Source organism: Electrophorus electricus, unplaced genomic scaffold, assembly GCF_041902795.1.
Source record: "Electrophorus electricus isolate QZ-2024a unplaced genomic scaffold, ASM4190279v1 Scaffold29, whole genome shotgun sequence".
Taxonomy (NCBI): domain Eukaryota; kingdom Metazoa; phylum Chordata; class Actinopteri; order Gymnotiformes; family Gymnotidae; genus Electrophorus; species Electrophorus electricus.
Genome location: NW_027658572.1, coordinates 3,706,340 through 3,733,428, shown reverse-complemented (window position 1 = coordinate 3,733,428; position 27,089 = coordinate 3,706,340).

Sequence of the window (27,089 nt, the reverse complement as noted above, 5' to 3'; positions counted from 1 at the left end):
GGCTGTTACAACACTTTTCTTTTTTTTTTATGACACCTTCTGCACACATACGCTTTCGATCTGATACACAGTTACAGATCGTACACTATATAAATGTTTTTAATATAAGGTAGACCTACCAAGTACGTAAGAACATTTATTATTTTAACATGAAATGTACAAGCTAGTTTTGTACATTTTTTTTCTTTTTTAACCATTGTATTTGACGTATGGGTTCTCATAAAATCTTTGGCATATGGCTATATCTGGAAAAAACAACAACAACAAAACTCACCGCAATAATCTGGCATGCTGACTACAGTACACTCCCTTGCACTTTCGATAAGCGCCATCACACAGAGTCCGCAATGTGTAATGTTTCAGTAAAAAATAATCTTGCATTCGATAATCTATTCTTATGACGCATCATTCCAGGTTATTGACACATTGTGACGTTGGAAGTCACAGCACGTTCTGGTTCTTAGCTCATCAACAAAGGCAGCTTGGTCACGAGCACCTGCTTTCCATGCTATGGGATGCTCGCGCTCAATTTTCCATGTCCTGTATCGAATATTTAGGCCTATACGATTAAACTGTCCGTGGTTACTGTGCTTTTAACGTACAAAAAAAGCTACACAAATAATAAAATAATCTTTACATAATAATGTAACCTTAGGCTTATCGCCAAGATGTAACCTGTGAGGCTAAGTGACAACGTCTCCCGTCCCCTACCTAAACTACGTCTACACTGACTATGAGAATAGTAGTATAGTATAGTAGTTCAGGAGTATAGTAGTGATATGTGATAACAATTTGATTTGTTTATTTTAAAGACTTTCTAAAGTTGCATGTATATAACCAAACAGGCAATTTACATGAGTTTGCCATCCCAATACTTTAAATTTTTACAGTAAATATATTCAACATTATATTATGGGTACAAGGAAAAGTGATATGTAGTGAACCAAATAGATATTTAACAGGCTTTTGCCATCCTATTACTCCAAATTCCTACAGTAAAAATGACTGAAAGTCATTCATGAGTACAAGAGAAACTGTATTTCAAGAATTTAATGAAGTGATTTGATAACAATTTGATTTGTGCATTTCACTCAGCTTCATGTAGTGATATATAGTGAACTGAATAGACATTTCACAGGATATTGCCATCCTATTACTCTAAATTCCTACTGTAAAAATGACTGAAAGTCATACCACAGGTACATAAGATAGTGTATATCAAGAATTTAGTGGAGTGATCTGATAACAATTTGATTTGATTTATTTATAGAGCTTCAATTATTACATATATGGAACTGAATAGACATTCGACAGAATTTTGCTACTCCATTATTCCAAATTCCTGCAGTAAAAATGACTGAAAGTCATATCATGGGTACAGGAGGAAGTTTATTTCAAGTACGTAGTGGAGTGATTTTATAACAATTTGAATTGTGTATTTTATAGAGCTTCGAGTAGTGATATATGTTGAACTGAACAGATGTTTAAGAGGATTTTGCCATCCTATTACTCAAGCTTCCTACAGTAAAACACTTGAAAGTCATACCATGGGTACATGAGAAAGTGGATTTCATGAATATTGTGGAGGGATCTGATAACAATTTGACTAGTTTGTTTTCTAGAGTTTCAAAAACTGATTATATAGTGGAACGAATACATGTTTATGAGGATTTTGCCATCCTTTTACTCCAAATTAAAGTAAAAACATTGGAACGTAATAGTATGGATACACAAGAAAGTGTATTTCAAGAATATATTGGAAGGATTTGATAACAATATGAATTGTGTATTTTATAGTGCTTCAACTATTGCATATATGGAACAGAATAGGCATGAACAGGATTTTGCCATCTTATTATTCCAAATTCCTACAGTAAAAATGAGTTATACCATGAGTACATGAGAAAGTGTTTTTCATGAATATAGTGGAGTGTTCTGATAACAATTTGGTTTGTTTATTTCATAGAGCTTCAAATATTGCATTGATGGAACCATATAGACATTTAGGAGGAATTTGCCATACTTGCCATACGTCCTTCGCCATATGCATTCTTGCATTTTTCTCTTTGCTGTTTTCTGTTATAGTCATAAATTCTACATATATTTGAGAAAATCCTTTAAAGAGGCGCATGTCCATCATCACGTTTTATTTGTTTGGCTTTTTTTTTTGGTTTTACTATTGGAAACAAAATTACTTTTTTTGCATTTGATGTTGATATCATTATGGCAGGCTTTAGTGGAGGTACTGGTGTCTATATTAGATGATTAAATACACAGCACCAGCAGTTCTGAATCTTTGTGTTAAATAATCTATGCTGATTGTCACGATCAGTCCCTTCCATGTTCCGTGTTTTCCATGTCTTGTGTTTTGTTCCGTTCCACGGTTTCATTTTGTCCTCACTGATTGCGTACACCTGTCCCTCGTTTCTAGTTCATGTATTTAAACCCTGCTGTGTGCCTTGGTCGTGGCCGCCTGTACACGGGCATCTCGTCGTTCCCGGAAGAAGCAGGCTCACGTTTATTTTGATAACGACGAGATCCCAGGTAAGCGTCTACCCGTCTTGACCAACGCTGCAGGGGGGAGCGGCCTGCAGCGCAAGACGTGAAACCACGGAAAGAGGGAGTCCAGGAGGGTGGCCAATCTTGACATTATTACACTCAGGAATTAAAAAATATATATTGTAGCATCCCATGAAATGTGATCTTTCACACATAATGAGAGAGGTTGGCAAAGAACTAAAACTCAATTAAATATATCAACTTCCCCTTAAGCCTCTCATATACTCCACATTTAGGAGCAAGCCTACTCCTACACAATAAGCAGTGCGGTATATGAAAAGAGTAGGCGTATCAAATAAACAGAGCAACATGGTTAAGGTCCAGCCAGATATGTAAATGTTTGCCAGAACATCCAGTGTGTGTCTGCCGTTCGGTCAAAACTGGATCAGTCCAGAGGCCGCCCCGTCAGATCTCTTTTGAACAAAACAGTGGTCGAAATGCTGTTGAGAACAGTTTTACAGTTACAACAACAGAAAAAAGACTCAAATATATGCTGGATGGTTTATTCATTAAGGGAGAAAGCTGTCTCTCTTGTGGAGGATTTGCCACAGAGACCTGGGCATGTGGTATGGTCTCTGCACGGTGCCGTCATTACGCTCCAGACCCTCCACTAGAGGAGACAGAAACATCACAGTGGAAATAAAAACAATATAGTCCTAATGATTGGCATATGTGTAGTAGCTTGAGAGTGAAATGTGTGTGTGAGTGTGTGTGAAGGATTACTCCATATATCCCTTTATGTGCTCGACTGTTTCATTAACGGAAGCGAATCCAGGGAGAGAGAAGTCTGGAGGAACGTCCTGCCAGTCAAAGCTAGGCAGACATCTCCCTAGTTCTGGGTGGAGGGAGAGACAGAAAATAATATGACTAACAATTAAACCTGCTGACTTATCACTGCAGGTATAAGTACTTTCCTGGTGGTTTGGTTATGTTTTGGTACATAGCATAGTCAAACTGTTACAAAACAGAATGGACAAATTAACAGGTAGTTGTGTAATCCTGCTGTCTTTACCTGGTTTACTTGGCGTGTAGAAATATGGACAAAGCTCTTGATTGAGGATGTCTTGGACACTCTGTAGTGGAAATGCATGTGAAAATCTCATTAACATGCAGAATGCTATGTATGCACAAATGCTATGTATGCGTGAGTGGCTAAGCCAATGCATGAATTACATGTACAAAGAGTTGCATATTGCAAAGACTTTTGATACGACAAATTCTGTTCTGTCAAGAGTGAGGTGAGGGTTTATTTCTCAGAGATGAAGCTGGTTACATTGCTTATTTGCAGTGTGAGGTTTTACCAATGTGGTTTGGGCGAGGTCAAGTCTAGGGTCACAATACTGCTGCTGAAAGAAGTCTTTAGGCAGGGCATTTGGGGCATACGCCTCTGGGGGCAACTTCCAGAACTCTGAAGGGCATTTTTTAACACAGACCTGCAAACCAACGCACAAACACACAGAGTGAAGGAGATCTTATTTGAGTAGCTAAACACAGTGTTGCTTTTTATATTTCTATCTACACTATTTACACATTGTTCATTGCATGATAGAGCAAAAGGCTCCCAAACCAAGCAGCAAAAGGAGACCCAAGCCCCCAGACTTACAAACTGGCATTCACATACTACATGCTAAACTGTTTTGTAATAAATGAGTCTCATGTGCATATTTCTAAAAGGCTACTGACATACGTGTTTGGTTTCTGTACAATGTCAACAGGACATTTGTGTGGAAATCTCACTTGAGTGGTTGGACACTGGAGACCCTCTAGAATGGCGTCCATTTCTGTCGTTGCTCTGGCACACTTCAGAAGGTCAAAGTAGAGGACGTTTGGTTTGTCACTGAAACACGAGAGGATGCAGGAAACAAATGCAGCTTGACACATGAATATTAGCCAATTAAATAAACAATTTTTATTCAATTTTTTGAGTATGTGTATCAGGATTCAGTGCTGGAGAGTCACACCACTACCCAGCTAAGTGTTCTTTCTTCGAGGGTGAATTGGACTGGGGTAACCAATAAACTCTGCAGTGTTGTGACACTCCTAGACCTGAGTTTGGACCCCTTGGTTTAGAGACAATCATTAAACACAAGTGATTTGATTGGTTCCACTTGTTGCTGTGCAGTGCCAATCATGAAAATCTTAAAGCTAAAGTCTAACCCATCTTGTCTTGTTGATGTTTCATGTTTCCACATGATTTGCACCTGCACAGCTCCATTGTAACCCTAGTCCGACTCACTAAAGTCCATTCGAAAGAATACTGACGGTGTTCCTTACATACTGGGTGTGCTGTTTTGGTATTCCTGTGAAGATATAAATACTTATCCAGTATGTGAGGGACTTACACATTGACTCCAGCTCCACAAAACATCCCAGTGGAGTTCTGGGGCAACACGACATGACGAGAGTCTCCAAGCAGCCACGCTGTGTTAGAACCTCCGTTAGAAGGATATCTCACAAGCCATACATGGGTAAAAGACCTTCCGCTTGAGCCCACAATAATAATGATTTTTTTTCCCCCATGAAAGTGTAGTTGGAAATGTTTCTTACCCAGGGAGCGAATAAGAATATAGGTGACAATGGCAGCCACAAAAATAATACAGCAGATAATGTCTGCACATCTCCTGAACAAAAACAAGAAATATTATTACACATTGCATGATTTAAATTATGTATTAAAGTTATTTAGCTAAGTGAAATAACTTTATAGTCTTAGTCTAGATCTATGGCCTTAGTATAGTTCTTGTATAGCGTTAATAACAGACATTCTGTGATCCATGATGTGTAGAGCTTTAAATGGTTTTTTAAAGTCAGCTGATGTGGAGGAGTAAATCGGAGAAGCACTGAGAGATTGCCGGACTCGCCTCTTGTTAACTGGTCGCCTGAAAATGGGCTCATACGGAGGAGGTTCCCCTGAGAAGATAGAATTGAAGAATATATATATTCTATAAATTCTAAGTATATACCATTACATTAGAATGAATTTAAACCTTTGAAAAACATATATTCAGTCACGCGTGTCTGAACCTTTGACCGGTACGCTATATTTTGTCTAACACATTTTATATACAGTTGTCATGGAACGCTCCCCTTCACACTAGCCATGTGGTACGGCCCGCCGCGTGCAGTGGGAGTTCATAGTCTTGTTTGTAACCACGCCTGTGTAATTAACGCGCAACTGCACATGGTTTAGTCTTGTAACGTCTGTGTGTTTAAACCGCTGTGGGAGTGTGCATCTTAGTCGGTCAATGCCCATGTTCGTGTTCACATAGTTCGTTATCTGTATTCGTGTTTTATGTTCACTGTTTATGTTGCATATGAGCGCCGGTCTCTTTATCGTGTGTTAATACACGTCTGTCCGTCCTGCTCCTTGTCCAGCGACACTAGGGCTGTTACAACACTTTTCTTTTTTTTTTATGACACCTTCTGCACACATACGCTTTCGATCTGATACACAGTTACAGATCGTACACTATATAAATGTTTTTAATATAAGGTAGACCTACCAAGTACGTAAGAACATTTATTATTTTAACATGAAATGTACAAGCTAGTTTTGTACATTTTTTTTCTTTTTTAACCATTGTATTTGACGTATGGGTTCTCATAAAATCTTTGGCATATGGCTATATCTGGAAAAAACAACAACAACAAAACTCACCGCAATAATCTGGCATGCTGACTACAGTACACTCCCTTGCACTTTCGATAAGCGCCATCACACAGAGTCCGCAATGTGTAATGTTTCAGTAAAAAATAATCTTGCATTCGATAATCTATTCTTATGACGCATCATTCCAGGTTATTGACACATTGTGACGTTGGAAGTCACAGCACGTTCTGGTTCTTAGCTCATCAACAAAGGCAGCTTGGTCACGAGCACCTGCTTTCCATGCTATGGGATGCTCGCGCTCAATTTTCCATGTCCTGTATCGAATATTTAGGCCTATACGATTAAACTGTCCGTGGTTACTGTGCTTTTAACGTACAAAAAAAGCTACACAAATAATAAAATAATCTTTACATAATAATGTAACCTTAGGCTTATCGCCAAGATGTAACCTGTGAGGCTAAGTGACAACGTCTCCCGTCCCCTACCTAAACTACGTCTACACTGACTATGAGAATAGTAGTATAGTATAGTAGTTCAAGAGTATAGTAGTGATATGTGATAACAATTTGATTTGTTTATTTTAAAGACTTTCTAAAGTTGCATGTATATAACCAAACAGGCAATTTACATGAGTTTGCCATCCCAATACTTTACATTTTTACAGTAAATATATTCAACATTATATTATGGGTACAAGGAAAAGTGATATGTAGTGAACCAAATAGATATTTAACAGGCTTTTGCCATCCTATTACTCCAAATTCCTACAGTAAAAATGACTGAAAGTCATTCATGAGTACAAGAGAAACTGTATTTCAAGAATTTAATGAAGTGATTTGATAACAATTTGATTTGTGCATTTCACTCAGCTTCATGTAGTGATATATAGTGAACTGAATAGACATTTCACAGGATATTGCCATCCTATTACTCTAAATTCCTACTGTAAAAATGACTGAAAGTCATACCACAGGTACATAAGATAGTGTATATCAAGAATTTAGTGGAGTGATCTGATAACAATTTGATTTGATTTATTTATAGAGCTTCAATTATTACATATATGGAACTGAATAGACATTCGACAGAATTTTGCTACTCCATTATTCCAAATTCCTGCAGTAAAAATGACTGAAAGTCATATCATGGGTACAGGAGGAAGTTTATTTCAAGTACGTAGTGGAGTGATTTTATAACAATTTGAATTGTGTATTTTATAGAGCTTCGAGTAGTGATATATGTTGAACTGAACAGATGTTTAAGAGGATTTTGCCATCCTATTACTCAAGCTTCCTACAGTAAAACACTTGAAAGTCATACCATGGGTACATGAGAAAGTGGATTTCATGAATATTGTGGAGGGATCTGATAACAATTTGACTAGTTTGTTTTCTAGAGTTTCAAAAACTGATTATATAGTGGAACGAATACATGTTTATGAGGATTTTGCCATCCTTTTACTCCAAATTAAAGTAAAAACATTGGAACGTAATAGTATGGATACACAAGAAAGTGTATTTCAAGAATATATTGGAAGGATTTGATAACAATATGAATTGTGTATTTTATAGTGCTTCAACTATTGCATATATGGAACAGAATAGGCATGAACAGGATTTTGCCATCTTATTATTCCAAATTCCTACAGTAAAAATGAGTTATACCATGAGTACATGAGAAAGTGTTTTTCATGAATATAGTGGAGTGTTCTGATAACAATTTGGTTTGTTTATTTCATAGAGCTTCAAATATTGCATTGATGGAACCATATAGACATTTAGGAGGAATTTGCCATACTTGCCATACGTCCTTCGCCATATGCATTCTTGCATTTTTCTCTTTGCTGTTTTCTGTTATAGTCATAAATTCTACATATATTTGAGAAAATCCTTTAAAGAGGCGCATGTCCATCATCACGTTTTATTTGTTTGGCTTTTTTTTTTGGTTTTACTATTGGAAACAAAATTACTTTTTTTGCATTTGATGTTGATATCATTATGGCAGGCTTTAGTGGAGGTACTGGTGTCTATATTAGATGATTAAATACACAGCACCAGCAGTTCTGAATCTTTGTGTTAAATAATCTATGCTGATTGTCACGATCAGTCCCTTCCATGTTCCGTGTTTTCCATGTCTTGTGTTTTGTTCCGTTCCACGGTTTCATTTTGTCCTCACTGATTGCGTACACCTGTCCCTCGTTTCTAGTTCATGTATTTAAACCCTGCTGTGTGCCTTGGTCGTGGCCGCCTGTACACGGGCATCTCGTCGTTCCCGGAAGAAGCAGGCTCACGTTTATTTTGATAACGACGAGATCCCAGGTAAGCGTCTACCCGTCTTGACCAACGCTGCAGGGGGGAGCGGCCTGCAGCGCAAGACGTGAAACCACGGAAAGAGGGAGTCCAGGAGGGTGGCCAATCTTGACATTATTACACTCAGGAATTAAAAAATATATATTGTAGCATCCCATGAAATGTGATCTTTCACACATAATGAGAGAGGTTGGCAAAGAACTAAAACTCAATTAAATATATCAACTTCCCCTTAAGCCTCTCATATACTCCACATTTAGGAGCAAGCCTACTCCTACACAATAAGCAGTGCGGTATATGAAAAGAGTAGGCGTATCAAATAAACAGAGCAACATGGTTAAGGTCCAGCCAGATATGTAAATGTTTGCCAGAACATCCAGTGTGTGTCTGCCGTTCGGTCAAAACTGGATCAGTCCAGAGGCCGCCCCGTCAGATCTCTTTTGAACAAAACAGTGGTCGAAATGCTGTTGAGAACAGTTTTACAGTTACAACAACAGAAAAAAGACTCAAATATATGCTGGATGGTTTATTCATTAAGGGAGAAAGCTGTCTCTCTTGTGGAGGATTTGCCACAGAGACCTGGGCATGTGGTATGGTCTCTGCACGGTGCCGTCATTACGCTCCAGACCCTCCACTAGAGGAGACAGAAACATCACAGTGGAAATAAAAACAATATAGTCCTAATGATTGGCATATGTGTAGTAGCTTGAGAGTGAAATGTGTGTGTGAGTGTGTGTGAAGGATTACTCCATATATCCCTTTATGTGCTCGACTGTTTCATTAACGGAAGCGAATCCAGGGAGAGAGAAGTCTGGAGGAACGTCCTGCCAGTCAAAGCTAGGCAGACATCTCCCTAGTTCTGGGTGGAGGGAGAGACAGAAAATAATATGACTAACAATTAAACCTGCTGACTTATCACTGCAGGTATAAGTACTTTCCTGGTGGTTTGGTTATGTTTTGGTACATAGCATAGTCAAACTGTTACAAAACAGAATGGACAAATTAACAGGTAGTTGTGTAATCCTGCTGTCTTTACCTGGTTTACTTGGCGTGTAGAAATATGGACAAAGCTCTTGATTGAGGATGTCTTGGACACTCTGTAGTGGAAATGCATGTGAAAATCTCATTAACATGCAGAATGCTATGTATGCACAAATGCTATGTATGCGTGAGTGGCTAAGCCAATGCATGAATTACATGTACAAAGAGTTGCATATTGCAAAGACTTTTGATACGACAAATTCTGTTCTGTCAAGAGTGAGGTGAGGGTTTATTTCTCAGAGATGAAGCTGGTTACATTGCTTATTTGCAGTGTGAGGTTTTACCAATGTGGTTTGGGCGAGGTCAAGTCTAGGGTCACAATACTGCTGCTGAAAGAAGTCTTTAGGCAGGGCATTTGGGGCATACGCCTCTGGGGGCAACTTCCAGAACTCTGAAGGGCATTTTTTAACACAGACCTGCAAACCAACGCACAAACACACAGAGTGAAGGAGATCTTATTTGAGTAGCTAAACACAGTGTTGCTTTTTATATTTCTATCTACACTATTTACACATTGTTCATTGCATGATAGAGCAAAAGGCTCCCAAACCAAGCAGCAAAAGGAGACCCAAGCCCCCAGACTTACAAACTGGCATTCACATACTACATGCTAAACTGTTTTGTAATAAATGAGTCTCATGTGCATATTTCTAAAAGGCTACTGACATACGTGTTTGGTTTCTGTACAATGTCAACAGGACATTTGTGTGGAAATCTCACTTGAGTGGTTGGACACTGGAGACCCTCTAGAATGGCGTCCATTTCTGTCGTTGCTCTGGCACACTTCAGAAGGTCAAAGTAGAGGACGTTTGGTTTGTCACTGAAACACGAGAGGATGCAGGAAACAAATGCAGCTTGACACATGAATATTAGCCAATTAAATAAACAATTTTTATTCAATTTTTTGAGTATGTGTATCAGGATTCAGTGCTGGAGAGTCACACCACTACCCAGCTAAGTGTTCTTTCTTCGAGGGTGAATTGAACTGGGGTAACCAATAAACTCTGCAGTGTTGTGACACTCCTAGACCTGAGTTTGGACCCCTTGGTTTAGAGACAATCATTAAACACAAGTGATTTGATTGGTTCCACTTGTTGCTGTGCAGTGCCAATCATGAAAATCTTAAAGCTAAAGTCTAACCCATCTTGTCTTGTTGATGTTTCATGTTTCCACATGATTTGCACCTGCACAGCTCCATTGTAACCCTAGTCCGACTCACTAAAGTCCATTCGAAAGAATACTGACGGTGTTCCTTACATACTGGGTGTGCTGTTTTGGTATTCCTGTGAAGATATAAATACTTATCCAATATGTGAGGGACTTACACATTGACTCCAGCTCCACAAAACATCCCAGTGGAGTTCTGGGGCAACACGACATGACGAGAGTCTCCAAGCAGCCACGCTGTGTTAGAACCTCCGTTAGAAGGATATCTCACAAGCCATACATGGGTAAAAGACCTTCCGCTTGAGCCCACAATAATAATGATTTTTTTTCCCCCATGAAAGTGTAGTTGGAAATGTTTCTTACCCAGGGAGCGAATAAGAATATAGGTGACAATGGCAGCCACAAAAATAATACAGCAGATAATGTCTGCACATCTCCTGAACAAAAACAAGAAATATTATTACACATTGCATGATTTAAATTATGTATTAAAGTTATTTAGCTAAGTGAAATAACTTTATAGTCTTAGTCTAGATCTATGGCCTTAGTATAGTTCTTGTATAGCGTTAATAACAGACATTCTGTGATCCATGATGTGTAGAGCTTTAAATGGTTTTTTAAAGTCAGCTGATGTGGAGGAGTAAATCGGAGAAGCACTGAGAGATTGCCGGACTCGCCTCTTGTTAACTGGTCGCCTGAAAATGGGCTCATACGGAGGAGGTTCCCCTGAGAAGATAGAAATGAAGAATATATATATTCTATAAATTCTAAGTATATACCATTACATTAGAATGAATTTAAACCTATGAAAAACATATATTCAGTCACGCGTGTCTGAACCTTTGACCGGTACGCTATATTTTGTCTAACACATTTTATATACAGTTGTCATGGAACGCTCCCCTTCACACTAGCCATGTGGTACGGCCCGCCGCGTGCAGTGGGAGTTCATAGTCTTGTTTGTAACCACGCCTGAGTAATTAACGCGCAACTGCACATGGTTTAGTCTTGTAACGTCTGTGTGTTTAAACCGCTGTGGGAGTGTGCATCTTAGTCGGTCAATGCCCATGTTCGTGTTCACATAGTTCGTTATCTGTATTCGTGTTTTATGTTCACTGTTTATGTTGCATATGAGCGCCGGTGTCTTTATCGTGTGTTAATACACGTCTGTCCGTCCTGCTCCTTGTCCAGCGACACTAGGGCCGTTACAACACTTTTCTTTTTTTTTTATGACACCTTCTGCACACATACGCTTTCGATCTGATACACAGTTACAGATCGTACACTATATAAATGTTTTTAATATAAGGTAGACCTACCAAGTACGTAAGAACATTTATTATTTTAACATGAAATGTACAAGCTAGTTTTGTACATTTTTTTTCTTTTTTAACCATTGTATTTGACGTATGGGTTCTCATAAAATCTTTGGCATATGGCTATATCTGGAAAAAACAACAACAACAAAACTCACCGCAATAATCTGGCATGCTGACTACAGTACACTCCCTTGCACTTTCGATAAGCGCCATCACACAGAGTCCGCAATGTGTAATGTTTCAGTAAAAAATAATCTTGCATTCGATAATCTATTCTTATGACGCATCATTCCAGGTTATTGACACATTGTGACGTTGGAAGTCACAGCACGTTCTCGTTCTTAGCTCTTCAACAAAGGCAGCTTGGTCACGAGCACCTGCTTTCCATGCTATGGGATGCTCGCGCTCAATTTTCCATGTCCTGTATCGAATATTTAGGCCTATACGATTAAACTGTCCGTGGTTACTGTGCTTTTAACGTACAAAAAAAGCTACACAAATAATAAAATAATCTTTACATAATAATGTAACCTTAGGCTTATCGCCAAGATGTAACCTGTGAGGCTAAGTGACAACGTCTCCCGTCCCCTACCTAAACTACGTCTACACTGACTATGAGAATAGTAGTATAGTATAGTAGTTCAAGAGTATAGTAGTGATATGTGATAACAATTTGATTTGTTTATTTTAAAGACTTTCTAAAGTTGCATGTATATAACCAAACAGGCAATTTACATGAGTTTGCCATCCCAATACTTTAAATTTTTACAGTAAATATATTCAACATTATATTATGGGTACAAGGAAAAGTGATATGTAGTGAACCAAATAGATATTTAACAGGCTTTTGCCATCCTATTACTCCAAATTCCTACAGTAAAAATGACTGAAAGTCATTCATGAGTACAAGAGAAACTGTATTTCAAGAATTTAATGAAGTGATTTGATAACAATTTGATTTGTGCATTTCACTCAGCTTCATGTAGTGATATATAGTGAACTGAATAGACATTTCACAGGATATTGCCATCCTATTACTCTAAATTCCTACTGTAAAAATGACTGAAAGTCATACCACTGGTACATAAGATAGTGTATATCAAGAATTTAGTGGAGTGATCTGATAACAATTTGATTTGATTTATTTATAGAGCTTCAATTATTACATATATGGAACTGAATAGACATTCGACAGAATTTTGCTACTCCATTATTCCAAATTCCTGCAGTAAAAATGACTGAAAGTCATATCATGGGTACAGGAGGAAGTTTATTTCAAGTACGTAGTGGAGTGATTTTATAACAATTTGAATTGTGTATTTTATAGATCTTCGAGTAGTGATATATGTTGAACTGAACAGATGTTTAAGAGGATTTTGCCATCCTATTACTCAAGCTTCCTACAGTAAAACACTTGAAAGTCATACCATGGGTACATGAGAAAGTGGATTTCATGAATATTGTGGAGGGATCTGATAACAATTTGACTAGTTTGTTTTCTAGAGTTTCAAAAACTGATTATATAGTGGAACGAATACATGTTTATGAGGATTTTGCCATCCTTTTACTCCAAATTAAAGTAAAAACATTGGAACGTAATAGTATGGATACACAAGAAAGTGTATTTCAAGAATATATTGGAAGGATTTGATAACAATATGAATTGTGTATTTTATAGTGCTTCAACTATTGCATATATGGAACAGAATAGGCATGAACAGGATTTTGCCATCCTATTATTCCAAATTCCTACAGTAAAAATGAGTTATACCATGAGTACATGAGAAAGTGTTTTTCATGAATATAGTGGAGTGTTCTGATAACAATTTGGTTTGTTTATTTCATAGAGCTTCAAATATTGCATTGATGGAACCATATAGACATTTAGGAGGAATTTGCCATACTTGCCATACGTCCTTCGCCATATGCATTCTTGCATTTTTCTCTTTGCTGTATTCTGTTATAGTCATAAATTCTACATATATTTATTGAGAAAATCCTTTAAAGAGGCGCATGTCCATCATCACGTTTTATTTGTTTGGCTTTTTTTTTTTGGTTTTACTATTGGAAACAAAATTACTTTTTTTGCATTTGATGTTGATATCATTATGGCAGGCTTTAGTGGAGGTACTGGTGTCTATATTAGATGATTAAATACACAGCACCAGCAGTTCTGAATCTTTGTGTTAAATAATCTATGCTGATTGTCACGATCAGTCCCTTCCATGTTCCGTGTTTTCCATGTCTTGTGTTTTGTTCCGTTCCACGGTTTCATTTTGTCCTCACACTGATTGCGTACACCTGTCCCTCGTTTCTAGTTCATGTATTTAAACCCTGCTGTGTGCCTTGGTCGTGGCCGCCTGTACACGGGCATCTCGTCGTTCCTGGAAGAAGCAGGCTCACGTTTATTTTGATAACGACGAGATCCCAGGTAAGCGTCTACCCGTCTTGACCAACGCTGCAGGGGGGAGCGGCCTGCAGCGCAAGCCGTGAAACCACGGAAAGAGGGAGTCCAGGAGGGTGGCCAATCTTGACATTATTACACTCAGGAATTAAAAAAAATATATTGTAGCATCCCATGAAATGTGATCTTTCACACATAATGAGAGAGGTTGGCAAAGAACTAAAACTCAATTAAATATATCAACTTCCCCTTAAGCCTCTCATATACTCCACATTTAGGAGCAAGCCTACTCCTACACAATAAGCAGTGCGGTATATGAAAAGAGTAGGCGTATCAAATAAACAGAGCAACATGGTTAAGGTCCAGCCAGATATGTAAATGTTTGCCAGAACATCCAGTGTGTGTCTGCCATTCGGTCAAAACTGGATCAGTCCAGAGGCCGCCCCGTCAGATCTCTTTTGAACAAAACAGTGGTCGAAATGCTGTTGAGAACAGTTTTACAGTTACAACAACAGAAAAAAGACTCAAATATATGCTGGATGGTTTATTCATTAAGGGAGAAAGCTGTCTCTCTTGTGGAGGATTTGCCACAGAGACCTGGGCATGTGGTATGGTCTCTGCACGGTGCCGTCATTACGCTCCAGACCCTCCACTAGAGGAGACAGAAACATCACAGTGGAAATAAAAACAATATAGTCCTGATGATTGGCATATGTGTAGTAGCTTGAGAGTGAAATGTGTGTGTGAGTGTGTGTGAAGGATTACTCCATATATCCCTTTATGTGCTCGACTGTTTCATTAACGGAAGCGAATCCAGGGAGAGAGAAGTCTGGAGGAACGTCCTGCCAGTCAAAGCTAGGCAGACATCTCCCTAGTTCTGGGTGGAGGGAGAGACAGAAAATAATATGACTAACAATTAAACCTGCTGACTTATCACTGCAGGTATAAGTACTTTCCTGGTGGTTTGGTTATGTTTTGGTACATAGCATAGTCAAACTGTTACAAAACAGAATGGACAAATTAACAGGTAGTTGTGTAATCCTGCTGTCTTTACCTGGTTTACTTGGCGTGTAGAAATATGGACAAAGCTCTTGATTGAGGATGTCTTGGACACTCTGTAGTGGAAATGCATGTGAAAATCTCATTAACATGCAGAATGCTATGTATGCACAAATGCTGTGTATGCGTGAGTGGCTAAGCCAATGCATGAATTACATGTACAAAGAGTTGCATATTGCAAAGACTTTTGATACGACAAATTCTGTTCTGTCAAGAGTGAGGTGAGGGTTTATTTCTCAGAGATGAAGCTGGTTACATTGCTTATTTGCAGTGTGAGGTTTTACCAATGTGGTTTGGGCGAGGTCAAGTCTAGGGTCACAATACTGCTGCTGAAAGAAGTCTTTAGGCAGGGCATTTGGGGCATACGCCTCTGGGGGCAACTTCCAGAACTCTGAAGGGCATTTTTTAACACAGACCTGCAAACCAACGCACAAACACACAGAGTGAAGGAGATCTTATTTGAGTAGCTAAACACAGTGTTGCTTTTTATATTTCTATCTACACTATTTACACATTGTTCATTGCATGATAGAGCAAAAGGCTCCCAAACCAAGCAGCAAAAGGAGACCCAAGCCCCCAGACTTACAAACTGGCATTCACATACTACATGCTAAACTGTTTTGTAATAAATGAGTCTCATGTGCATATTTCTAAAAGGCTACTGACATACGTGTTTGGTTTCTGTACAATGTCAACAGGACATTTGTGTGGAAATCTCACTTGAGTGGTTGGACACTGGAGACCCTCTAGAATGGCGTCCATTTCTGTCGTTGCTCTGGCACACTTCAGAAGGTCAAAGTAGAGGACGTTTGGTTTGTCACTGAAACACGAGAGGATGCAGGAAACAAATGCAGCTTGACACATGAATATTAGCCAATTAAATAAACAATTTTTATTCAATTTTTTGAGTATGTGTATCAGGATTCAGTGCTGGAGAGTCACACCACTACCCAGCTAAGTGTTCTTTCTTCGAGGGTGAATTGGACTGGGGTAACCAATAAACTCTGCAGTGTTGTGACACTCCTAGACCTGAGTTTGGACCCCTTGGTTTAGAGACAATCATTAAACACAAGTGATTTGATTGGTTCCACTTGTTGCTGTGCAGTGCCAATCATGAAAATCTTAAAGCTAAAGTCTAACCCATCTTGTCTTGTTGATGTTTCATGTTTCCACATGATTTGCACCTGCACAGCTCCATTGTAACCCTAGTCCGACTCACTAAAGTCCATTCGAAAGAATACTGACGGTGTTCCTTACATACTGGGTGTGCTGTTTTGGTATTCCTGTGAAGATATAAATACTTATCCAGTATGTGAGGGACTTACACATTGACTCCAGCTCCACAAAACATCCCAGTGGAGTTCTGGGGCAACACGACATGACGAGAGTCTCCAAGCAGCCACGCTGTGTTAGAACCTCCGTTAGAAGGATATCTCACAAGCCATACATGGGTAAAAGACCTTCCGCTTGAGCCCACAATAATAATGATTTTTTTTCCCCCATGAAAGTGTAGTTGGAAATGTTTCTTACCCAGGGAGCGAATAAGAATATAGGTGACAATGGCAGCCACAAAAATAATACAGCAGATAATGTCTGCACATCTCCTGAACAAAAACAAGAAATATTATTACACATTGCATGATTTAAATTATGTATTAAAGTTATTTAGCTAAGTGAAATAACTTTATAGTCTTAGTCTAGATCTATGGCCTTAGTATAGTTCTTGTATAGCGTTAATAACAGACATTCTGTGATCCATGATGTGTAGAGCTTTAAATGGTTTTTTAAAGTCAGCTGATGTGGAGGAGTAAATCGGAGAAGCACTGAGAGATTGCCGGACTCGCCTCTTGTTAACTGGTCGCCTGAAAATGGGCTCATACGGAGGAGGTTCCCCTGAGAAGACAGAAATGAAGAATATATATATTCTATAAATTCTAAGTATATACCATTACATTAGAATGAATTTAAACCTATGAAAAACATATATTCAGTCACGCGTGTCTGAACCTTTGACCGGTACGCTATATTTTGTCTAACACATTTTATATACAGTTGTCATGGAACGCTCCCCTTCACACTAGCCATGTGGTACGGCCCGCCGCGTGCAGTGGGAGTTCATAGTGTTGTTTGTAACCACGCCTGTGTAATTAACGCGCAACTGCACATGGTTTAGTCTTGTAACGTCTGTGTGTTTAAACCGCTGTGGGAGTGTGCATCTTAGTCGGTCAATGCCCATGTTCGTGTTCACATAGTTCGTTATCTGTATTCGTGTTTTATGTTCACTGTTTATGTTGCATATGAGCGCCGGTGTCTTTATCGTGTGTTAATACACGTCTGTCCGTCCTGCTCCTTGTCCAGCGACACTAGGGCCGTTACAACACTTTTCTTTTTTTTTTATGACACCTTCTGCACACATACGCTTTCGATCTGATACACAGTTACAGATCGTACACTATATAAATGTTTTTAATATAAGGTAGACCTACCAAGTACGTAAGAACATTTATTATTTTAACATGAAATGTACAAGCTAGTTTTGTACATTTTTTTTCTTTTTTAACCATTGTATTTGACGTATGGGTTCTCATAAAATCTTTGGCATATGGCTATATCTGGAAAAAACAACAACAACAAAACTCACCGCAATAATCTGGCATGCTGACTACAGTACACTCCCTTGCACTTTCAATAAGCGCCATCACACAGAGTCCGCAATGTGTAATGTTTCAGTAAAAAATAATCTTGCATTCGATAATCTATTCTTATGACGCATCATTCCAGGTTATTGACACATTGTGACGTTGGAAGTCACAGCACGTTCTCGTTCTTAGCTCATCAACAAAGGCAGCTTGGTCACGAGCACCTGCTTTCCATGCTGTGGGATGCTCGCGCTCAATTTTCCATGTCCTGTATCGAATATTTAGGCCTATACGATTAAACTGTCCGTGGTTACTGTGCTTTTAACGTACAAAAAAAGCTACACAAATAATAAAATAATCTTTACATAATAATGTAACCTTAGGCTTATCGCCAAGATGTAACCTGTGAGGCTAAGTGACAACGTCTCCCGTCCCCTACCTAAACTACGTCTACACTGACTATGAGAATAGTAGTATAGTATAGTAGTTCAGGAGTATAGTAGTGATATGTGATAACAATTTGATTTGTTTATTTTAAAGACTTTCTAAAGTTGCATGTATATAACCAAACAGGCAATTTACATGAGTTTGCCATCCCAATACTTTAAATTTTTACAGTAAATATATTCAACATTATATTATGGGTACAAGGAAAAGTGATATGTAGTGAACCAAATAGATATTTAACAGGCTTTTGCCATCCTATTACTCCAAATTCCTACAGTAAAAATGACTGAAAGTCATTCATGAGTACAAGAGAAACTGTATTTCAAGAATTTAATGAAGTGATTTGATAACAATTTGATTTGTGCATTTCACTCAGCTTCATGTAGTGATATATAGTGAACTGAATAGACATTTCACAGGATATTGCCATCCTATTACTCTAAATTCCTACTGTAAAAATGACTGAAAGTCATACCACAGGTACATAAGATAGTGTATATCAAGAATTTAGTGGAGTGATCTGATAACAATTTGATTTGATTTATTTATAGAGCTTCAATTATTACATATATGGAACTGAATAGACATTCGACAGAATTTTGCTACTCCATTATTCCAAATTCCTGCAGTAAAAATGACTGAAAGTCATATCATGGGTACAGGAGGAAGTTTATTTCAAGTACGTAGTGGAGTGATTTTATAACAATTTGAATTGTGTATTTTATAGATCTTCGAGTAGTGATATATGTTGAACTGAACAGATGTTTAAGAGGATTTTGCCATCCTATTACTCAAGCTTCCTACAGTAAAACACTTGAAAGTCATACCATGGGTACATGAGAAAGTGGATTTCATGAATATTGTGGAGGGATCTGATAACAATTTGACTAGTTTGTTTTCTAGAGTTTCAAAAACTGATTATATAGTGGAACGAATACATGTTTATGAGGATTTTGCCATCCTTTTACTCCAAATTAAAGTAAAAACATTGGAACGTAATAGTATGGATACACAAGAAAGTGTATTTCAAGAATATATTGGAAGGATTTGATAACAATATGAATTGTGTATTTTATAGTGCTTCAACTATTGCATATATGGAACAGAATAGGCATGAACAGGATTTTGCCATCCTATTATTCCAAATTCCTACAGTAAAAATGAGTTATACCATGAGTACATGAGAAAGTGTTTTTCATGAATATAGTGGAGTGTTCTGATAACAATTTGGTTTGTTTATTTCATAGAGCTTCAAATATTGCATTGATGGAACCAAATAGACATTTAGGAGGAATTTGCCATACTTGCCATACGTCCTTTGCCATATGCATTCTTGCATTTTTCTCTTTGCTGTTTTCTGTTATAGTCATAAATTCTACATATATTTATTGAGAAAATCCTTTAAAGAGGCGCATGTCCATCATCACGTTTTATTTGTTTGGCATTTTTTTTGGTGTTAGATTCACTATTGGAAACAAAATTACTTTTTTTGCATTTGATGTTGATATCATTATGGCAGGCTTTAGTGGAGGTACTGGTGTCTATATTAGATGATTAAATACACAGCACCAGCAGTTCTGAATCTTTGTGTTAAATAATCTATGCTGATTGTCACGATCAGTCCCTTCCATGTTCCGTGTTTTCCATGTCTTGTGTTTAGTTCCGTTCCACGGTTTCATTTTGTCCTCACACTGATTGCGTACACCTGTCCCTCGTTTCTAGGTCATGTATTTAAACCCTGCTGTGTGCCTTGGTCGTGGCTGCCTGTACACGGGCATCTCATCGTTCCCGGAAGAAGCAGGCTCACGTTTATTTTGATAATGACGAGATCCCAGGTAAGCGTCTACCCGTCTTGACCAACGCTGCAGGGGGGAGCGGCCTGCAGCGCAAGACGTGAAACCACGGAAACAGGGAGTCCAGGAGGGTGGCCAATCGTGACATTATTACACTCATGAATTAAAAAAATATATTGTAGCATCCCATGAAATGTGATCTTTCACACATAATGAGAGCAGTTGGCAAAGAACTAAAACTCAATTAAATATATCAACTTCCCCTTAAGCCTCTCATATACTCCACATTTAGGAACAAGCCTACTCCTACACAATAAGCAGTGCGGTATATGGAAAGAGAGGCGTATCAAATAAACAGAGCAACATGGTTAAGGTCCAGCCAGATATGTAAATGTTTGCCAGAACATCCAGTGTGTGTCTGCCGTTCGGTCAAAACTGGATCAGTCCAGAGGCTGCCCCGTCAGATTTCTTTTGAACAAAACAGTGGTCGAAATGCTGTTGAGAACAGTTTTACAGTTACAACAACAGAAAAAAGACTCAAATATATGCTGGATGGTTTATTCATTAAGGGAGAAAGCTGTCTCTCTTGTGGAGGATTTGCCACAGAGACCTGGGCATGTGGTATGGTCTCTGCACGGTGCCGTCGTTACGCTCCAGACCCTCCACTAGAGGAGACAGAAACATCACAGTGGAAATAAAAACAATATAGTCCTGATGATTGGCATATGTGTAGTAGCTTGAGAGTGAAATGTGTGTGTGAGTGTGTGTGAAGGATTACTCAATATATCCCTTTATGTGCTCGACTGTTTCATAAACGGAAGCGAATCCAGGGAGAGAGAAGTCTGGAGGAACGTCCTGCCAGTCAAAGCTAGGCAGACATCTCCCTAGTTCTGGGTGGAGGGAGAGACAGAAAATAATATGACTAACAATTAAACCTGCTGACTTATCACTGCAGGTGTAAGTACTTTCCTGGTGGTTTGGTTATGTTTTGGTACATAGCATAGTCAAACTGTTACAAAACAGAATGGACAAATAGACAGGTAGTTGTGTAATCCTGCTGTCTGTACCTGGTTTACTTGGGGTGTAGAAATATGGACAAAGCTCTTGATTGAGGATGTCTTGGACACTCTGTAGTGGAAATGCATGTGAAAATGTCATTAACATGCAGAATGCTATGTATGCACAAATGCTATGTATGCGTGAGTGGCTAAGCCAATGCATGAATTACATGTATAAAGAGTTGCATATTGCAAAGACTTTTGATACGACAAATTCTGTTCTGTCAAGAGTGAGGTGAGGGTTTATTTCTCAGAGATGAAGCTGGTTACATTGCTTATTTGCAGTGTGAGGTTTTACCAATGTGGTTTGGGCGAGGTCAAGTCTAGGGTCACAATACTGCTGCTGATAGAAGTCTTTAGGCAGGGCATTTGGGGCATACGCCTCTGGGGGCAACTTCCAGAACTCTGAAGGGCATTTTTTAACACAGACCTGCAAACCAACGCACAAACACACAGAGTGAAGGAGATCTTATTTGAGTAGCTAAACACAGTGTTGCTTTTTATATTTCTATCTACACTATTTACACATTGTTCATTGCATGATACAGCAAAAGGCTCCCAAACCAAGCAGCGAAAAGAGACCCAAGCCCCCAGAATTACAAACTGGCATTCACATACTACATGCTAAACTGTTTTGTAATAAATGAGTCTCATGTGCATATTTCTAAAAGGCTACTGACATACGTGTTTGGTTTCTGTACAATGTCAACAGGACATTTGTGTGGAAATCTCACTTGAGTGGTTGGACACTGGAGACCCTCTAGAGTGGCGTCCATTTCTGTCGTTGCTCTGGCACACTTCAGAAGGTCAAAGTAGAGGACGTTTGGTTTGTCACTGAAACACGAGAGGATGCAGGAAACAAATGCAGCTTGACACATGAATATTAACCAATTAAATAAACAATTTTTATTCAATTTTTTGAGTATGTGTATCAGGATTCAGTGCTGGAGAGTCACACCACTACCCAGCTAAGTGTTCTTTCTTCGAGGGTGAATTTGACTGGGGTAACCAATAAACTCTGCAGTGTTGTGACACTCCTAGACCTGAGTTTGGACCCCTTGGTTTAGAGACAATCATTAAACACAAGTGATTTGATTGGTTCCACTTGTTGCTGTGCAGTGCCAATCATGAAAATCTTAAAGCTAAAGTCTAACCCATCTTGTCTTGTTGATGTTTTATGTTTCCACATAATTTGCACCTGCACAGCTCCATTGTAACCCTAGTCCGACTCACTAAAGTCCATTCGAAAGAATACTGACGGTGTTCCTTACATACTGGGTGTGCTGTTTTGGTATTCCTGTGAAGATATAAATACTAATCCAGTATGTGAGGGACTTACACATTGACTCCAGCTCCACAAAACATCCCAGTGGAGTTCTGGGGCAACACGACATGACGAGAGTCTCCAAGCAGCCACGCTGTGTTAGAACCTCCGTTAGAAGGATATCTCACAAGCCATACATGGGTAAAAGACCTTCCGCTTGAGCCCACAATTATAATGATTTTTTTTCCCCATGAAAGTGTAGTTGGAAATGTTTCTTACCCAGGGAGCGAATAAGAATATAGGTGACAATGGCAGCCACAAAAATAATACAGCAGATAATGTCTGCACATCTCCTGAACAAAAACAAGGAATATTATTACACATTGCATGATTTAAATTATGTATTAAAGTTATTTAGCTAAGTGAAATGACTTTATAGTCTTAGTCTAGATCTATGGCTTTAGTATAGTTCTTGTATAGCGTTAATAACAGACATTCTGTGATCCATGATGTGTAGAGCTTTAAATGTTTTTTTAAAGTCAGCTGATGTGGAGGAGTAAATCGGAGGTATGGTCTCTGCACGGTGCCGTCGTTACGCTCCAGATCCTCCACTAGAGGAGACAGAAACATCATAGTGGAAATAAAACCAATATAGTCCTCATGATTGGCATATGTGTAGTAGCTTGAGAGTGAAATGTGAGCTAATAATGTTTTTTATAATTCTATTCTCCCTGAAGTAAAGGGACGAGACCATACAAGCTTTCGACTGTGTGTGCCCAATGTCATTATGAACTGCTGGAATGAAGAGAGAGAGAGAGAGAGAGAGAGAGAGTGTGTGTGTGTGTGTGTGTGTGTGTGTGTGTGTGTGTGTGTGTGTGTGTGTGTGTGTGTAGCTTACAGAAGCATAGGAAAAGGGTGTCCACACACATGCTGTACACTAAATAAGCCCTGCGCGATGAAATAAGCTCCCACAATCACCGTCTAAAAAAACAGCAGTAGTAGATATACATGCTGGGCCTTCAGTATTATGAGAGGAACTGCTGTCCAGAATAAATGTGTAAATCATGGTTATTTACAAACAAAGTGACTTTACAATCACTGTCAATAAGCATTTTGGAATCTAAAAAAGAAAGAACCATTTCTTCAGTGTACTGAATATGCTGATGTTTTGTTCTCACACAGAAGCAAGTGTCACCACTTGAGCTTTTCTGAGGTTACAATACGTACAATAACGGGCAACCAGTAATAATGCAGCAGCTGAAGCTGGAAATTGTCAGATGGCAGCCTGATTCTCCCAGAGAAGAAGAAGAAAGCCAGCAGACCTTACAGGGAATGTAGAAAAACCCTCAGAGTTACCTATTAAAGTGTGTTGCCATGTGCCATCATGGTCAGAATGTGATGAAGTGTAGTATGGGTAATATACACATGACTTCACTCTATATTTCTCACCTACAAATCCGACCACTAGCACCTTGCAGGAAAACAGCAGCGTGTCTGTAACACGGTCCAACACCACCACCCTGTGGACAGAGGGACATGGTCAAGGACAACGTGCTAAATATGAGCTAGAACAACCAGACACAAAAATGACTGATCAAAATAGCTAATGTCAACAAATATGTATACAAATTAAAGTCATATTCATATGAATATGTAATGATAAATTCCAACATTTAATATTTTTGCCTTAAAAAATGGAAATGGAAGTAATTTGTTCCACAACAGTAAGATTACATCATTTATATACACACAAACCCAGATTGTGTTTTAGACTAAAATGTAATTCATGATAAGTAGAATCTTTACATTGCAACTCTCTTCTTTACCTTTAAACACATTGAAACAGCGTTTCAAAGCATTGTAATCGCGCTAAACACTGTTTCAGGGCAAGAGATTGTGTTTTAGACTAAAATGTAATGCATTATAAATGGAATCTTTACATTGCTACTCTGTTCTTTACCTTTTAAACATTGAAACAGCATTTTAATCGCCCTAAACACTGTTTTACGGCAAGAGATTGTGTTTTAGACTAAAATGTAATGCATTATAAATGGAATCTTTACATTGCTACTCTGTTCTTTACCTTTTAAACATTGAAACAGCATTTTAATCGCCCTAAACACTGTTTTACGGCAAGAGATTGTGTTTTAGACTAAAATGTAAAGCATTATAAATGGTATCTTTACATTGCTACTCTGTTCTTTACCTTTTAAACATATTGAAACAGCATTGTAATCGCCCTAAACACTGTTTCAGGGCAAGAGATTGTGTTAAAGACTAAAATGTAATGCATTATAAATGGTATCTTTACATTGCTACTCTGTTCTTTACCTTTTAAACACATTGAAACAGCATTGTAATCGCCCAACAACACTGTTTCAGGGTAAGAGATTTTGTTTTAGACTAAAATGTAATGCATTATAAATGGTATCTTTACATTGCTACTTTGTTCTTTACCTTTTAAACACATTGAAACAGCATTGCAATCGCCCTAAACACTGTTTCAAGGCAAGAGTTTGTGTTTTAGACTAAAATGTAATGCATTATAAATGGAATCTTTACATTGCTACTCTGTTCTTTACCTTTTAAACATATTGAAACAGCATTGTAATCGCCCTAAACACTGTTTCAGGGCAAGAGATTGTGTCAAAGACTAAAATGTAATGCATTATAAATGGTATCTTTACATTGCTACTCTGTTCTTTACCTTTTAAATACATTGAAACATTTTTCATCAGCTTACACTAATGGTCTTTGTAATGATGAGCATTAATGATTAGAGGGGGTATCTCCCTCAATTATAGAGCGGATGAACTCTTGTTATGCAATTGATTAATTGACAGAGGTGCTGCAAGTTCAGGAGCCTCTCAGTTGGAAAGGTGTAGGAAATACTGCAGTCAGCAAGGTATCAGCAAGCACTTAGAGTGCCAGAGAGTCTAAGAATAGAAGCTGTTTTTTTCTTGGCCTTCTGTTTTTCAGTGTGGCAGCATCGCTGAAAGGTCAAGATGTTGTTTTAGCACACAGAACCACCTTTGAGTAACGCAAGACAAAGAACTTGTCTTTTCTGAGAAGCGTGTAAAGAGAAAGCAATCACTTGCTAAAGCCTGCCCAAAAAACAATGGCATCGATCAGGGCTCTGCTCTGCTTCAGACAGAAATATTCAAAATTAAAACTAAAACAGCAGTAGATGTTTTAAAAAAAATCAAAGCTCTGTGATTTAGCTAATTTAGCTAATTGATGGTTATTATGGCACATCACATTCAGCCTCAAAGAACAAACAATCTCTCTTGTTCATTTGGTTAGTAGTCCTGTTTTCATCTTTCCATAATGGTATATTCTCTTGCCCTTCAGATTCCTTCAGTGGGATCTCCCACTCCAAGAAGGTTAAATTTGAGAATCCTGCGCGGGGCGGGAGCCCTGGCCCTCGGATTCGGGCGGGGACACCCTGGCCCTCGGATCCGGGGTTCAATTCAATCGATGGCTTACCTGCCATGGTCTTTTCCCCCTCTGGAGCCTCGGACGAGGCTTCGTCGTCGTCTTCCTCCTCTTCCAGCTGGCAGGGCGGAGACGAGGCATTGACCTCGCGGCGTGCTGACGGCTATCAGAAGCGGGGCAGCCTCAAGAGGAAGAGAGAGGAGGCACACAGCAGCAACAGTGTACAGATCCTGGAGGAGCTCTCCTCCCCTGGGTTGTCCAAGCGTGTGGCCAGGGGCAGCGATTGCGAGTACCAACTGGTGCAGAACGAGATCCTCCGCTCCGTCTCCAACAGCTACGAGGTTTTGGAGTCCCTGGGCCGTGGAACCTTTGGCCAGGTCGCCAAGTGCTGGAAGCGGGGCACCAGTGAAGTAGTCGCAATCAAGATCCTGAAAAGTCATCCGTCCTATGCTCGACAGGGCCAGAACGAGGTGGGAAAGTTGTGCCTGCTTTAAATGAGCTATTGATATGGCCTAGAATCAGCTGTAGCCCTGATTCTGTTATTGTTTGTTTCAGTTTTTACAACATATGTTCTGTTGGTGTCAGATGTGCTAACGCACACTGTGGAATTTGTATACAGCCAGGGTAGCACAGAAATACTTGTTTGGCACACTAGTTCTAATTTTCACTAGTTCAGTAGGAACTAGTTCGGATAACACACGGACAGCTTGAAGCTTACTCTAAAAAGAAGATTTAGCTTCAGTTGTGTAAGCCATACCTGTTTGGATGTGCATTAAAAATGTTATTGTTATGAAAGAGCATTAATCTGCATTGTTTGAGTACCAAAAGCAAGTTCATGGGTTCATTTCCAAGGGACCACTTCCATAATTGCATCTCCCAAATCCTGTAGAAGTAAATGGTTGAAGGGAAGTACACAAAGTGCTTGATGCTATTGAAAATAAGTAGGCTATTTGTCAGCAGTATCAAACTTTGAAGCTGTGACCAC